General features: G+C 48.8%; 1 pseudogene across 1 annotated transcript; it reads left to right on the top strand.

Annotated features, from left to right (window-relative positions):
* Positions 1–13,546: 13,546 nt before the first annotated feature.
* On the top strand, positions 13,547–14,487 carry LOC307101356 (jun dimerization protein 2-like; annotated as a pseudogene). Its single transcript has one exon. The product of its transcript is annotated as a jun dimerization protein 2-like (transcript).
* Positions 14,488–14,613: the final 126 nt, after the last annotated feature.

Genomic DNA, 14,613 nt, shown 5'->3' with positions numbered 1-14,613 from the left:
ATGTCCTACTGACGGCTTAGGCCCGCTCCCTAAGCCGAAGTCTGGCCTCCCTTTGTGAGAGACAACCAGGCTGATCAGGGGAAGGCACCAGCCCCATCACCCCGCTGCTGGAGCCACTGCAAGTCACCGCAGCCACCAAGGTGTTTTCATCAACACGGACTCCAGTCCCTTCACCGAGAAAAAATGACAACTTTCTTTAGGCATTTTCAAGATGTCTCTTTCATAGGATATGACATTTCTTTTTTCTTTTTTTATCCTCACCTGAGTATATGTTTCCATTGACTTTTAGAGAATGTGAAAGAGAAAGGGAAAGACAGAGAAACATCAAAGTGAGAGGAATACCTAGATTGCTTGCCTCCATGAGCCCTGACCTGGGCCCCAGCCAGGGAGGAGGCTGCAACTTAGGTACATGCCCTTGATCAGAATCTAGCCTGGACCCTGTGGTTGGCAAACCTAGGCATTATCCACTGAGCCAAACCGCCTAGGGCAGATTATGACATTTCTTAGCCCTCCAGCAGCGGACCTTCGTTTTTTTCTTCAGGAGTGTGGTGGAAAAGCCCTAGATCACCTTTTTGGATTCTTCTACCCAAGTTACTAAGAATATTACGAGTGGCATACAGGGAGCTTAGCCAATGAACGGTCAGAAAAGGTGTTCCTCTGTAGTTCGCACCTATCTCCTCTGATCTCCAGCTCTGCCCCTGCCAAGGCCTAAAGCCTCCAGCCCTTGGCAGGGGACCCCCAGCTGGCTCGATCGCCAGGCTCCGCCCCTGGCCAAGGCCTCAAGCCTCTGTTTGAGGCTTGGGCCCTGGGCAGGGACCCCCAGCTGGCTCCGATCGCCCTGCTCTACCCCCAGCCAAGGCCGCAAGCCTGGGCCCTGGGTAGGGACCCCCAGCTGGTTCCGATCACCTGCAGACACCCACAGCTGGCTCTATCGCCTGGCTCCCCCCACGGCCAAGGCTGCAAGCCTCTAGGCTTGGGCTCTGGGCAGGGACCCCCAGCTGGCTCCGATCACCCGCAAGGGACCCCAGCTGGCTCAATCGCCCGGCTCCACCCCCAGCCAAGGCCTAAAGCCTCTGTTTGAGGCTCGCACCCTGGGCAGGGACCTCCAGCTGGCTCTATTCCGCCCCCCCCCCCCCCCCCGCTCCATCCAAGGCCAAGGCCTCACTGTCTCCCATCACGGGGCTCCACCCCCAGCCAAGGCTGCAAGCCTCTGGCTGAGGCTTGGGCCCTGGTCAGGTACCCCCAGCTGGCTCCAATCACCGCAGGGGACCCCAGCTGGTTCCAATGGCCCAGCTCCGCCCCCAGCCAATGCCGCAAGCCTCTGGCTGAGGCTCGGGCCCTGGGCAGGGACCCCCAGCTGGCTCTGATCACCTGTGGGGGACCCCCCGCTGGCTCCGATCTTCCCCTCTGATCTTCGGCTCCAATATCCCAGTTCCAACCACCGCAGCTCTCCGAGGCTGCAGCCATCTTGGTTAGGTGTATTTGCATATTTGCTTTCTGATTGGCTGGTGGGCGTGGCTGGTGGGCGTGGCTTGTGAGTGTAGCGGAGTGATGATTTGCATATTACTGTTTTATTAGATAGGATGGTGGGTATTTTATTTACTAGTGACCATAAACATCTAACTAGTTGCACTTCATTCATTTAGACTGCAGTTGTGGCAGCATCACCAATCTGGAGAAGACCAGGAGAGATGTACTAGTAATGCACATGTACTTTATTCAGAAATGAATACCTCAGGTCCTCTACAGTCTCCTTTTTCTTATGTCACACCTGATTCTAACATGTTTGGTTATCTGATTTCTGCTGGACAAATCACAGGTCTCTACAGGGTCCTATGAGAGGTAGGGAAACAATAAAACATGACAGCTGACTGCAGGGGAGGAGGAAACCAAAAAATAAATTTAATGTGAAAAGCTTAGCACCTCAAGACCATTTAATAGAAGATCCTGCACACCACAGTCCCATCAAAATATACAAGTCATGTTTGATGATGAATTTGAATCAAGAAACTTACTATGTGATGTTTAAAATATGCTTATTTCATTTTAGAAAGGAAAGGAGAAGGAGGGAAACGGAGCGAGGGAAAGAGAAAACATTGATCTGAGAAACACCAACTTGTTGCCTCCTGTACACACCACAACTGGGGGTTGAACCCACAACCTGGGTATGTACCCTGACCAGGAATTGAACTGGTGACCTTTTGGTGCACAAGATGATAACCAACAGAGCCACACTGGCCAGGTCAATACTATATGGCATTAAGAAGGTAGGATATGTGTTGTATTTGATGATTCCAGTTTCCACTTGAAATAGTTAAAAGCTCAGTGCTTAAAGTGATACATCCTGGCCCTAGCTGGTTTGGCTCAGTGGATAGAGCGTCGGCCTGCAGACTTGAAGGGTCCCGGATTTGATTCTGGCCAAGGGCACATGTCTGGGTTGCGGACTCAGTCCCCAGTGGGGGGGAGGGTGTGTGTGTGTGTGTGTGCAGGAGGTAGCCAATCGATGATTCTCATCATTGATGTTTCTATCCATCCCTCTCCCTTCCTCTCTGAAATCAATAAAAATATATTTTAAAAAATAAAGTGGTATATCCTTGCTGAAAATTTGTGCAGGAAATAGCTTGACTCATTCCTGATATTTGGAGACTTATCATAGGAAGTTTTTCCATTCGATGGAAACATTTTTTATTTCATGACTAATTCATTACAAAATTTAATTTGTTAAAGTATGAGGAAAACTAAATAAAGGAATGGTGATTTAAACCACATGAATTGTGGTAGGTGACCTCCTCCCCCTCAGAGGACTACAATCATATTTAAAAACCCCTCAGCTGCAGTTCACTGACTGCCTCACGGCCCTGCTGGCCCTTTACACAGAGGCTGTAATGCAGAGGACTCCATGGCTGTTCTTTGGTTGGTTGGTTTATTGTTTTAGCTGTGCTGCATCATCAGAGGTTGGACTTTAGTTTGTCAGAAAAGTCTCACTAGAAGCTCACTTTATTTTATCATGTTCACATGGTCTACTTTTAACTTTTGCTCCAGTTTCATAAAGTCATGTAGCAAACATTATTTTAATATAAAAAGTAGGCAGTCCATATTACACTCTCCTTTGGTTTAAATGCTGATTCTTTGCTTACAAAGTGTACTAGTATCTGTGACACTATTCTCAGAGCTCTGTTGTCAAATAGATCAGCCACAATGTTAACAAATTCCTGATCTCTGTTATAAGGCTGTAATTTTCCAAAATAATGTCGAAAAGGGGAATAAATTGCATAATTACAGAGATGAACCCTGTACTAGCGAGAAAATAAAACTGTCAACAATTTACTAAATTTTTAAATTTCCTGTAATTTTTATTAATATTCTCCATGCATTCCTCTGCATTATCACATTAAAGATAGGCATCTCTAACATCCATTCAACAAATTTAATAAACTCAAAACCTAGAAGTACAGAGTTTTCAACTATATTGAATGTTGTCAAGAAGTGAAATAAGATGAAAATAGAAAAATGTTCACTTTAAAATGCTGTGTGCAGAGGAGGAATCAAGATGGCAGTATAGGGAAACACCTGAACTTGCTGCCTCACACAACCACTTCAAAACTACAACTAAAAGACAAAATGGATATCATCCAGAACCACGGGAAGGCTGGCTGAGTGGAATTTATACAATTAGAAGGAAAGAGAAAAGCGCACTGAGACCTGGAGGAGGTGTGGAGGTGCAGAAGTGAAGTGCGGAGGTACAGAGGCACATGTGGAAAGGGCTGGCAACTGGGTATGCTGTTGTCTTTTTCAATTGGGAGGGTGATACAAGCTCCCAACTGCTCTGAACTCCAGTTCTGGGTGAGACTCTGGGGACCCAGACTCATCCTGGGAGAAATTGGACTGTCTGGCATTGGGCCGGAACACGAGGGCAGCTTTCTCTCAGAGGTGCTTGCAGCGATCATTGTTCCTGCACAGTGCTGCGGGACACAGAGACCTGGGGACCTCTTCAGGGAAGGGCTGATGGTCAGCCATTGCTGTTTGCTCCACCCTGGTGATTCCCTGAGACCCCACCCCACCCAATTTACAGCCCCACCCAAGCTGTGCACAGAGGCTTTTGCATATGAATGACCTGGCCTTTTGCAATCTAAAACGTAACAAACTGCAACTGCATCAGAGAGCCCCAGAGCTTCCAAAAGAAGGCCCAAAGCTGGACAGCAGTTTGCACTGCTTCACAGCTGGGCCTCATCTGGGCACCTCCAAACCCCAAACAAAGAGGAGGAATCTGTAAATTTCTCTGTAGCTCCTGCTGGGTGGCCCCAGACAGTGGCTGACCTTGCACCTCTTTGGAGATCCAAGAGCCAGTGTTCCCAGTGGTCAGAGTGAGACCATCCAGATTACAACTCTTCACATCCATAAGAGACACACTCAAGGGGCAGACTCAGTGAGCACCAAAGCCCCACTGAAGCAAGTCTTGCCCCATAAGGGTGTCTCCAGCACAGAAGTTCTCCCATTGTAGACACAGCTGATCCTCACAGCCAATTGGCCTGGAGGTCAATTCCTCCCAGTGATACCAACAGCAATCAAGGTTTAACTACAACAAAACTGTGCACACAGCCCACAAAGGGGTGCACCAAGAGTGTCCACCTCAGGTAACTGGGGAGGCTGAGCCACTGGGCCCTATAGGACACCTAGCACACAAAGACACTTTGTCAACCCAGGGAAGCAGCCAAAATGTGGAGACAAAGAAACAGGTCACAAATGAAAGAAATGGAGGAAAGCAAACTACTGGATATAGATTGCAAAACCATGGTTATAAGGTTACTCAAGAATCTTCTAGAAACTGCCGATAAATTTAGTGAGACCCTTAAGTATATGAAAAAGGACCAACTAGAAATTAAGCATACACTGACTGAAATAAAAAATAATATACAGAGATCCAACAGCAGACTAGAGGATCCCAAGAATCAAGTCAAAGATTTGAAATACGAAGAAGCCAAAAACACCCAACCAGAAAAGCAAAAAGAATCCAAAAATATGAAGATAGTGTAAGGAGCCTCTGGGACAACTTCAAGCATACCAACATCAGAATTATGGGGGTGCCAGAAGAAGAGAGAGGGCAAGATATTGAAAACCTATTTGAAGAAATAATGACAGAAAACTTCCCCTACCTGGTGAAAGAAATAGACTTACAAGTCCAGGAAGTGCATAGAACCCCAAACAAGAGGAATCCAAAGAGGACCACACCAAGACACATCATAATTAAAATGCCAAGAGCAAAAGACAAAGAGAGAATATTAAAAGCAGCAAGAGAAAAACAGTTAGTTACCTACAAGGAAGTACCCATATGATTGTCAGCTGATTTCTCAACAGTAACTATGCAGGCCAGTTGGGAGTGGCAAGAAATAATTCAAAGTGATGAATAGTAAAAACCTAAAACCAAGATTACCAAGCAAAGCTATCATTTAGAATTGAAGGTCAGATAAAGAGCTTCACAGAAAAGAAAAAGCTAAAGGAGTTCATCACTGCCTAACCAGTATTATATGAAATGCTGAAGGGTATTCTTTAAGAAGAGAAAGAAAAAGAAAAAGGTAAAAATAAAAATTATGAACAACAAAGTGGCAACAAATATATATCAACAAGTGAATCTAAAAATCAAATGAATAAAAAATTTAATGGACAGAATAAACTGGTGAATATAATAGAATCAGGGGCATAGAAAGGGAGTGGACTGACAATTCTTGGGGGAAAGGGGGTGTGGGGAGTGTGGGAAGAGACTGGACAAAAATCATACACCTATGGATGAGGACAAGTGTGTGTGTGTGTGTGTATGGGGGGGGGGGGGTAAGGGCAGAGGGTGAGGTGGGAACTAGGTGGAGGGGAACTATGGGGGAAAAAAGAGGAACAACTGTAATAATCTGAACAATAAAGATTTATAAAATAAAATAAAATGCTGTGTGCAACTGCAAAGCAACACATCGGAAAATCTAGAGAAAATGCATAATTTCCTAGAAAAACAAATGATGAAAAGTTAACCCATGGTGAAATTTAAAATGTTAATAGAGCAATATCAAGTGAAAATGGAAAAATGATTTTTTAAAATCCATAATTTAAAAAGTACTAGGGTTGCAAGAAAGATAATTCCAATGTCATTTAAATCTCAATTTTTTAAAAAAAGAGAAAAAACTTGCCAGTTTCTTCATTTGGCTAGTATAACTTTCATATAAAAAGCTGGTAAACACAAGACAACACTTCCCCGCCGCCCCCCCCCCCCCCCCCCCCCCCGCGCGCCTCCAGAGCAATGCCACTTATACACATGGATTAAAATACTAAATAAAATTGTGGCACTGTAAAACAAACAATAAAAGTCTAATACATGATGGGAAAGAGGATTGTCTTCCAAGAATTCAAGTGTTTTGATCTCTCTTTAATCCCTGCTACACCACCCACTATACCATCCTAAATCTCAAAAATGCCTTTTTCTCTATTCCCCTTGCAAAAGACTCCCAAAATCTACTTGCTTTCACATGGTAGATCCTGGTACCAATACATCACAGCAGCTAACCTGGACTGTCCTGCCACAGGATTTAGAGACAGTCCTCATTTATTTGGTCATGCCTTAGCCTCAGATCTTCAACACCTCCACTGAACTCCCAGCATCCTCCTCCAATGTCAATGACCTTCTGCTATGCAGTCCTCTAACTTCCTCACAACTACACACCCATACCCTTCTTAATTTCCTGGGTGAATGGGACTACCGCACACACCCTCATAAAGCCCAGCTGTCCCGAACCACAGTCACCTACCTTGGTTTCACTCTCACCCTACAAAGCCAAGCCATTACCTTGAACTGTAAATGCCTTATCTCCTCCATGACTGTCCCCTCCTCTAGACAAGAAATACTCCCCATCCTTGGGCTTGCTGGGTACTTTCACCTCTGGGTTCCCAACTTTAGTCTTCTCGCAAAGCCCCTCTATGATGTGGCGAAAGGACCCCTCAATGAGCCTTTAGGTCCCAAGACCAGCATCTCACCCCATATAATGCTCTGAAAACTGCTCTTACCTCAGCGCCCACCCTAAAACTATCTGACCTATCCAAACCCTTCATTTTATACATGGACTAGAGGCCCGATGCGCAAAGTTCATGCACGGGGGTGTGTCCCTCCACCCAGCCTGCACCCTCTCCAATCTGGGACCCCTCGAGAGATGTCCGACTGCCCGTTTAGGCCCGATCCCACTGGGATCGGGCCTAAACGGGCAGTCGGACATCCCTCTCACAATCCAGGATTGCTGGCTCCCAACTGTTCCCCTGCCTGCCTTCCTGATTGCCCTTAACCACTTCTGCCTGCCAGCCTGATCACCCCCTAACCACTCCCGTGCCAGCCTGATTGATGCCTAACTGCTCTCCCCTGAAGGCCTGGTCACCCCTAATTGCCCTCCCCTGCAGGCCTGGTCCCCCCCCCCCAACTGCCTCCCCTGCAGGCCAGGTCCCCCCAACTGCTCTCCCCTGCAGGCCTGGGTCCCCCTCCAACTGCCCTTCCCTGCAGGCCTAGTCACCCCCAACTTCCCTCCTCTGCCGGCCTGGTCACTCCTAACTTCCCTCCCCTGCAGGCTTGATCGCCCCCAACTGTCCTTCCTTGCAGGCCTGGTCCCTCCCAACTGCCCTCCCCTGCTGGCCTGATCGCCCATAACTGCCCTCCCTTGCAGGCCTGGTTCCTCCCAACTGCCCTCCCCTGCTGGCCATCTTGTGGTGGCCATCTTGTGTCCACATGGGGGCAGCCATCTTGTGTGTTGGAGTGATGGTCAATCTGCATATTACTCTTTTATTAGATAGGATAGAGGCCTGATGCATGGGTGGGGGCCAGCTGGTTTCCCCTGAAGGTTGTCCCGGATCAGGGTGGGGGTTCCCGTGGGGCATTGGGCGGCTTGGGTAAGCAGCCTATAGTGGTTTGCAGGCCGGCCACGCCCCCCGGCGACCCAAGCAGAGGCCCTGGTACCTGGGGTTTATTTATCTTCTACAATTGAAACTTTGTAGCCTGGAGTGGAGTCAAGCCTCCTGCTTGCTCCGTGGCTGCCGCCATTTCTGTTGGAATTTATTTATCTTCTATAATTGAAACTTTGTAGCCTTGAGTGGAGGCCTGGGCCTGCCAGGGTGTGTGCAAAGCTTGGCTTCCTCCATCGCTGGTGAAACCCAAGCCTCCCTCCTGCTCGCTCAGTGGCCACAGCCATCTTGGTTGGGGTTAATTTGCATACTCGCTCCTGACTGGTTGGTGGGCATGGCTTGTGGGTGTAGTGGAGTGATGGTTAATTTGCATATTACTCTTTTATTAGTTAGGATAAGGGCATCACTCTTGGCTTCCTGGGCCAGAAATCGGGGCCAGACCTCAAGGTCATTGCCTATCTTTCTAAACAGCCCCCCCATTAGGGCCTGGCCCGCCTGCCTCTGGGCTCTAGAAGTGCGAACGCTTCTGGCCCAGGAAAGCCAGAACCTACCTTCTCCCAGCCAATGATGGTCTATTCCCCACATGCACTCAAAACTTACCTCCACTAAAGCCACCCTCTTCCTGTCCCCTCCAGGCCCCAGCCCATTCATCTCACCCTCATGGAACTCCCCATATCACCTCATGCCACAGCACTTCCCTGAACCCGGCTACCTTACTCCTGTTTCCACCTTCAGATGACAATGAACAACTCATGCCCAGACCTCGTAGATTTAAACAGCCTTATTTCCCACACATCACCGATGCACCTTTCCCCGAGGTGGCAGACACCTGGTTCATAGATGGCAGTGCCAGTACACACAATAGGTAATGAGTGGCCAGTTATGCAAATGTCTCCAATACCCAGACTACAGAATCAGGGGCCCTGCCCCACAGCCCCTTCTCCCAGAAGGCAAAACTCAACAGCCCTTACTCGCGCATTTACTCTAGCAACTGGACAGATTATCAACATCTATACTGACTCCCGCTATGCTTTTCACATCCTCCATTCACACGCTACAGTCTGGGTGGAGCAGGGCTTCCTGACAACCAGAGGGTCCCCAATCACAAACTCCAATCTTATTCTCAAGCTCCTTCAGGCCGCAAGATACCCTAAAGCGGCAGCAGTAATCCATTGTAAGTGGCATCAATGATAGGGACTCACTGCCCTAGGGAACAACAAGGCAGACAGGGAGGCAAAAAGGTCAGGCACATATCAGTGTTGGAATCCCAGCTATTAGCTATCCCCTCCTACAACAATGAAGAAATCTCCGGACTCACACAGGCAGGAGCAGTTTGGGAAGGGTCCTGGCTCATCACCACAGGAACACTATCCTACAACAGACACCCCAAATCCTAACCCAGATTCACAACTCCCTCCAGGTAGGATATAGGCTCCTCCTTAAATTCCTTCATTCCCTAATCACTTGCCACCAGATGGCCACACACCTCAAGAACATAACCAGTCAATGATTTACTTGCTCTCAGACCTCTCCCCAGGGTGCCCTCAAAACGCCCCCATCTTTTCCCACTCACCAGGCTGGAGGACAGGTTCCCAGTCAAGATTGGCAGATTGACTTCACACACATGCCCCCTGTAAGGCATTTCAAATAGCTACTAACCTTTGTAGACATTTTCTCTGGGTGGGTAAAGGCCTTCCCCGTCACCTCAGAAAAGGCTACCGAGGTAGTTAAGGTCCTCGCTGACCATCTCGTTTCCCACTTTGGCCTGCCCACCTCCCTCCAGTCAGATAATGGTCCAGCCTTCATCTCTCAAGTCACCCAAGGCGTGGCCACTGCCCTACAGGTCTGCTGAGCCTACATATCCTTACCATCCTCAATCCTCTGGCAAGGTCGAGAAAATGAACTCAATCCTGAAACAATACCCACTAAACTAAGTCTTGAGGTCCAAGAAACCTGGATCACCCCATCTCCCTTAGCCCTCATTCGCATTCGATCAACCTCTCGAGCCCCCACGTTCCTCAGCCCTTTTGAGCTTATGTATGGCAGACCCTTCCTACTTGGAAACGTCCCAATTGCCTCTAGCCCTTTGGGAGTTTATCTCCCCACCCTCAGTCTCACTTGCCACCTCCTTAGGCAGCAAGCCAACCAGGTCTTCCCAGACCTACCCTACCACTGACTCTCCCCTGATCCTCCACTAGAGCCGGGAGATTGGGTATTCCTCCAGGCATCCTACTGCATGGGGACACTGAAGCCCAAGTGGACAGGCCCAAACCATGGAACTCCTGACCACACCGATGGTGGCCAAACTATGAGGATATCTATCTTGGGTCTACTCCTCCAAGTTGAAGCGAGCCCCTGCACTCCAGGCTCCACTGCCAGTCAGCTTGTATATGCATGTCAGTCTTGGACTGACTCATCTCAAACTTACAGAAATTCCTGAGGAACCATAAGCCTCAGACCCCTATGAACCAGCTTTCCCCATCACCCTCACTGACCTGTTGGTGCTGGTCCCTGTCTCTCAGTCCCCACCTTGGCCAGCCCCCTCCCTACCCAATGACCTACTGCAGAACAATTCTATGATCTTATCCTATCCTTACTCAAAGAAGTCCCTTCTTTTCATCCCAGTACTGAAACACAGTTACTTTCTTGTGGGATTGTTATCTTCAGGGAGAATTTCATTGACTTTTTCCTGGGACCAAATAACCTCCTGTCTAGAAATAAACTCTGGGGATTAAGCTAACTAGAATTTAGCCCGGGAGGCCCTTACTCAGCCTTTATTCTGGCTGGTAGTACTCCTCGGGATCTCCCTTGTCATTTTTGCTTTTTAAATGTGCCATTGCCTTATATCATCTGGTTGGAATTAGGCCTATCGTGGTTAGAGTCTACAATGACCCACCAAGCCTTCTCTTCCTCTTATTCTGTATGCATGTCTACCCAAACCTCTTAAACATCTCCCAAGTCTTCACTATCTCTCTCGAACCCTCAACCTAACACATCACTTCCTCAACACCGCCAACCCCACTCTCATGCTGGACTGCTGGCTCTGTCTTCCCCTCTCATCAATTAGTTACACGGCAACCCCAACCTCTTTACACGCATGAGCTGACTCCAGTCATCCTTCCACTGTAAGAAACATAGAGAGCCCCCGTTCTTACTCATTTGCCTCAATAAACTTTATAACTTCCAAATCATAGAAATGGCAAGAGAAAACTCACAGGAAGAGCCATTCAGTTTCTCCAGTCATATTTATAATTTTTTGTTGTTGTTAATATTTTTTCCATTGATTTTTAGAGACAGTGGAGAGGGAGAGACACACAGAAAGAAACATTGATGTGAGAGACACACGTTGATTGGTTGCCTCTCCCACATACCCCAACCAGGGCCGGGATCAAGCCTGTAACCGAGGTATGTGCCCTTGACTGGGAATCGAACCCAGGATCCTTCAGTCCGAGGGCCAATGGTCTATCCACTGAGCCAAGTTGACCAGGGCTCCAGTCATATTTAAACAACATAACTGAACACTCATCCAAAATAATTCCCCATTTTAGGACCAGTAACGACCAACACTGTCCTAGCATATCAGGCACCTCTTTACATCAACAGAACACTCCCTACAGTAAAGGTTTTAGGATATCTTGATCAATGCTTATGCAACTTTACTCTCAACCTTCAGCCTTCCTCTGACTGGGCTGTTTTGTCACCCAAATAGCCCCTTTTCTGAAACCCGTTTGATTCTCAGCTTGGCCATCTCAGTGACCTTCCCAATGATCGATACCTCCCAGTTCTGTTTAGGTAGATCCCTTCCCTCCGATGGCTATTTCCCATGGCAGAGTTGTAATTCACAATTACAATCTGTCACCGACTCCCCTCCCATGGCCTTACCCATTCTGAATTTTGGGTGGAGACTGAGAGGAAATATGTATTTTTTGAGAATACCACCACTGGGGCTACACAATTCAATCCCAAAGGCCCTTTTCAGGCCCTTACGGGGGCAACCTTAGCTGGAACTTGCTTTGTTTGGGAAAATGAGAACAACAAAGTTACTCACCTCTTCACCACTGAGAACAGTTTCTGCTTAGAGAATCAGGGAATCTCCTTTCTGTGCGGTACCAATACTTATCTCTGTCTCCCAGCCAGCTGGACTGGGACCTGCACCCTAATCTATCTCACCTCTGAGATAGACATTGCCCCTAATAATTGGTCCTTTAAGGTTCCTCTCACTGTTTACATTCGAACCAAGAGGGGCATTGCCCCCCTTCCCCTCTTTGCTGGCCTAGGAATAGCTACAGGCCTAGGCACTGGGATGGAGATTAGCACCCTCCCTTTTCTACTATCAGAGCCTGTCCAAAGACCTTGCAGACAGCTTAGAGGAAACTGCCCAAAGTATTGTTGCAGTACAGGACCAGATAGATTCACTGGCAGCAATGATCCTCCAAAATCAGAGAGGACTTAACCTCCTCACAGCTGAGAAAGGGGACCTATGCCTATTCCTAGAGGAAGAATGATGGTTTTTTTTTTGTTGTTTTTTGTTTAGAAGAAGAATGCTGTTTTTAAGCCAAACAGTCTGGCACAGTAAGGGAGGGGACCAAGAAGCTAGTTGATAGGAACTCAAAAGTCTGACAACAACTTTCGGAATCCTGGGCACCTGGCTACAGATTTTAACTGGACCTCCTGGCTTCTCCCTCTAGTTGGACCCCTCTTAATGCTCTTCCTGGTACTCATCTTTGGCCCATGCATCCTAAGAGCCCTTTCCTCTTTCCACCAAAACCGCATTCAGCAATTACGAATGGATCCATAAGGAAAATGATGCTATTCCAGACCTACACTAGAGATCATCCCCTCCCTCAATAGCCAACTAATTAGGGACATCTCTACATCCCGCCTAAGCATGAAGAAGTTACAGAAGAACAAGATTGGCCTCTTTCATCAACCCCAGCTGGCAGGAACCTCAGCTAATAGGAACCTCAGCTTACAGGAAAAAAAAAGGGAGAGGCTGGAATGTTAGGCACAGCCTTACATTATGCCCCATTTGGGGCTCTTGCTTCTCCTAGTGGTTTCCTGTTATTTTCATTATAGGTTAACAGCCTTCAGTTTCCAGTAGACCACCTCACCCCGTTTCCAGTGGACCACCTACACCTGGCCCCCACCTGCACCTAGTTAAACCGGCTACTATGGCCTTTACAGGGGACACACATATCCCACTCCCCCTATTCTGCCCTGCTGATGCCATTTGGGTCTCAGCTCTTCTGCTCGAAGGTGCAATAATCCTATATAATAAAAGCCCAGCGACCAGAACGACCAGAGACCAGACCCACCTCGGCCCCTTGCTGGGCTGACACCCCAGCAAATGGTTAGGGGCGATCAGGCAGGAAGGCAGATTGTTTAGGGGCTATCAGGTAGGCAGGCAGAGCCCCGTGATTAATAGCCTCAAAGAAGGAGACCCAGGCCACAGGGAGGGACGCTCAGCAGCTGCGTCGGGAGGTGCTGGCGGCAGTGGACGCTGAAGGGCAGGGCTGGCACCACAGCAGCTCCTGAGCGGGCATGGCGCCTGCAGCCTGGCCGAGGCCCCAGGGTCAGCCTCCCCCTGTGGCTTCTGCAGGGCTGGACTGCCACTCTTCCTGCTATGATGCTTGGGCAGATCCCAGACTCTTCCATGACTGTGGGCTCTCTGCCAGGGCTCCCCAGCTTGGCCCTGACTTCAGAGCAGCTGAAATACGCTGACATCCACAACATTGGGGCTACGATCACCCCTTTGCACTTCCTGGAGGTGAAACTGGGCAAGAGGCCTCAATCTATGAAAAGTGAGCTAGGTGAGGAATAGGAGCAAAGAAAAAGAACAAAGGTGCCGGGAAAAGAACAAAGTGGTGGCAGCCCCATGCCGGAACAAGAAGGAGCAGATGGAGTTTCTGCAGCGGGAATCTGAGTGGCTGGAGCTCATGAATGCAGAGCTGAAAACCCAGATGGAGGAGCTGAAGCAGGAGTGGCAGCAGCTCATCCTGATGCTCAACTGGCATCGCCCCACCTGCGTTGTCAGGACTGACAGTGTTAAGACCCCTGACTCAGAAGGCAACTCACTGCTGGGGCAGCTGGAGAAGTGATCATGGGCTGGGAGGAGGAAGAGGAGGAGGAGGAAGGGTCCCAGAGGGCTCTTCCTTGCTGCATGAAAAACTCTTCAATGAGGCTCAGCACAGCCAGCATTGGCCAGGCTTTTTTGTGAAACTCAGATCATCCATACCAGGGGAAGAAACCCAGGCTGATGAAACCCAGGACCAAGCGCTGAGACCAAAGTAGTCATGAGGAGGGCCTGTTCTTCTTGGGGCCAGGATTGCAGGAGGCAGGACAGAGGTTCTGGGCCAGAGAGACACTCAACCAGGCAGTTTCCAGGCACTTCTCCGGCCTTTTTGCCAGGGCACCCACCTACAGGTCCTCTGAGTAGCCAGGAAAAGCCATGAGTTGCAACCAAAATTAGGCTGAGTATGGAACTCAGAGTGAAACTGCAATCTGCCTGCCCCTGGGCCTGACCCTGACCCTGACCCTGATGCAAAGCTGGAGATGGGCACAGTGCCAGGCCCTGCTGTACCCACCCACTGTGGTCCAGCTCAGTCCTGCCAGGAGGGGCAGCTGGGGCGCACCCTCGCCGGCCCTGGCTGCCACGGGCGCCCTTCCAAAGCACATACTCACTGAATGTTA

Source organism: Cnephaeus nilssonii (genome assembly GCF_951640355.1).
Source record: "Cnephaeus nilssonii genome assembly, chromosome: 1".
NCBI lineage: Eukaryota > Metazoa > Chordata > Mammalia > Chiroptera > Vespertilionidae > Cnephaeus > Cnephaeus nilssonii.
The sequence above is the reverse complement of the archived record's forward strand: the minus strand, read 5'-3'. Positions and strand labels throughout refer to the sequence as shown.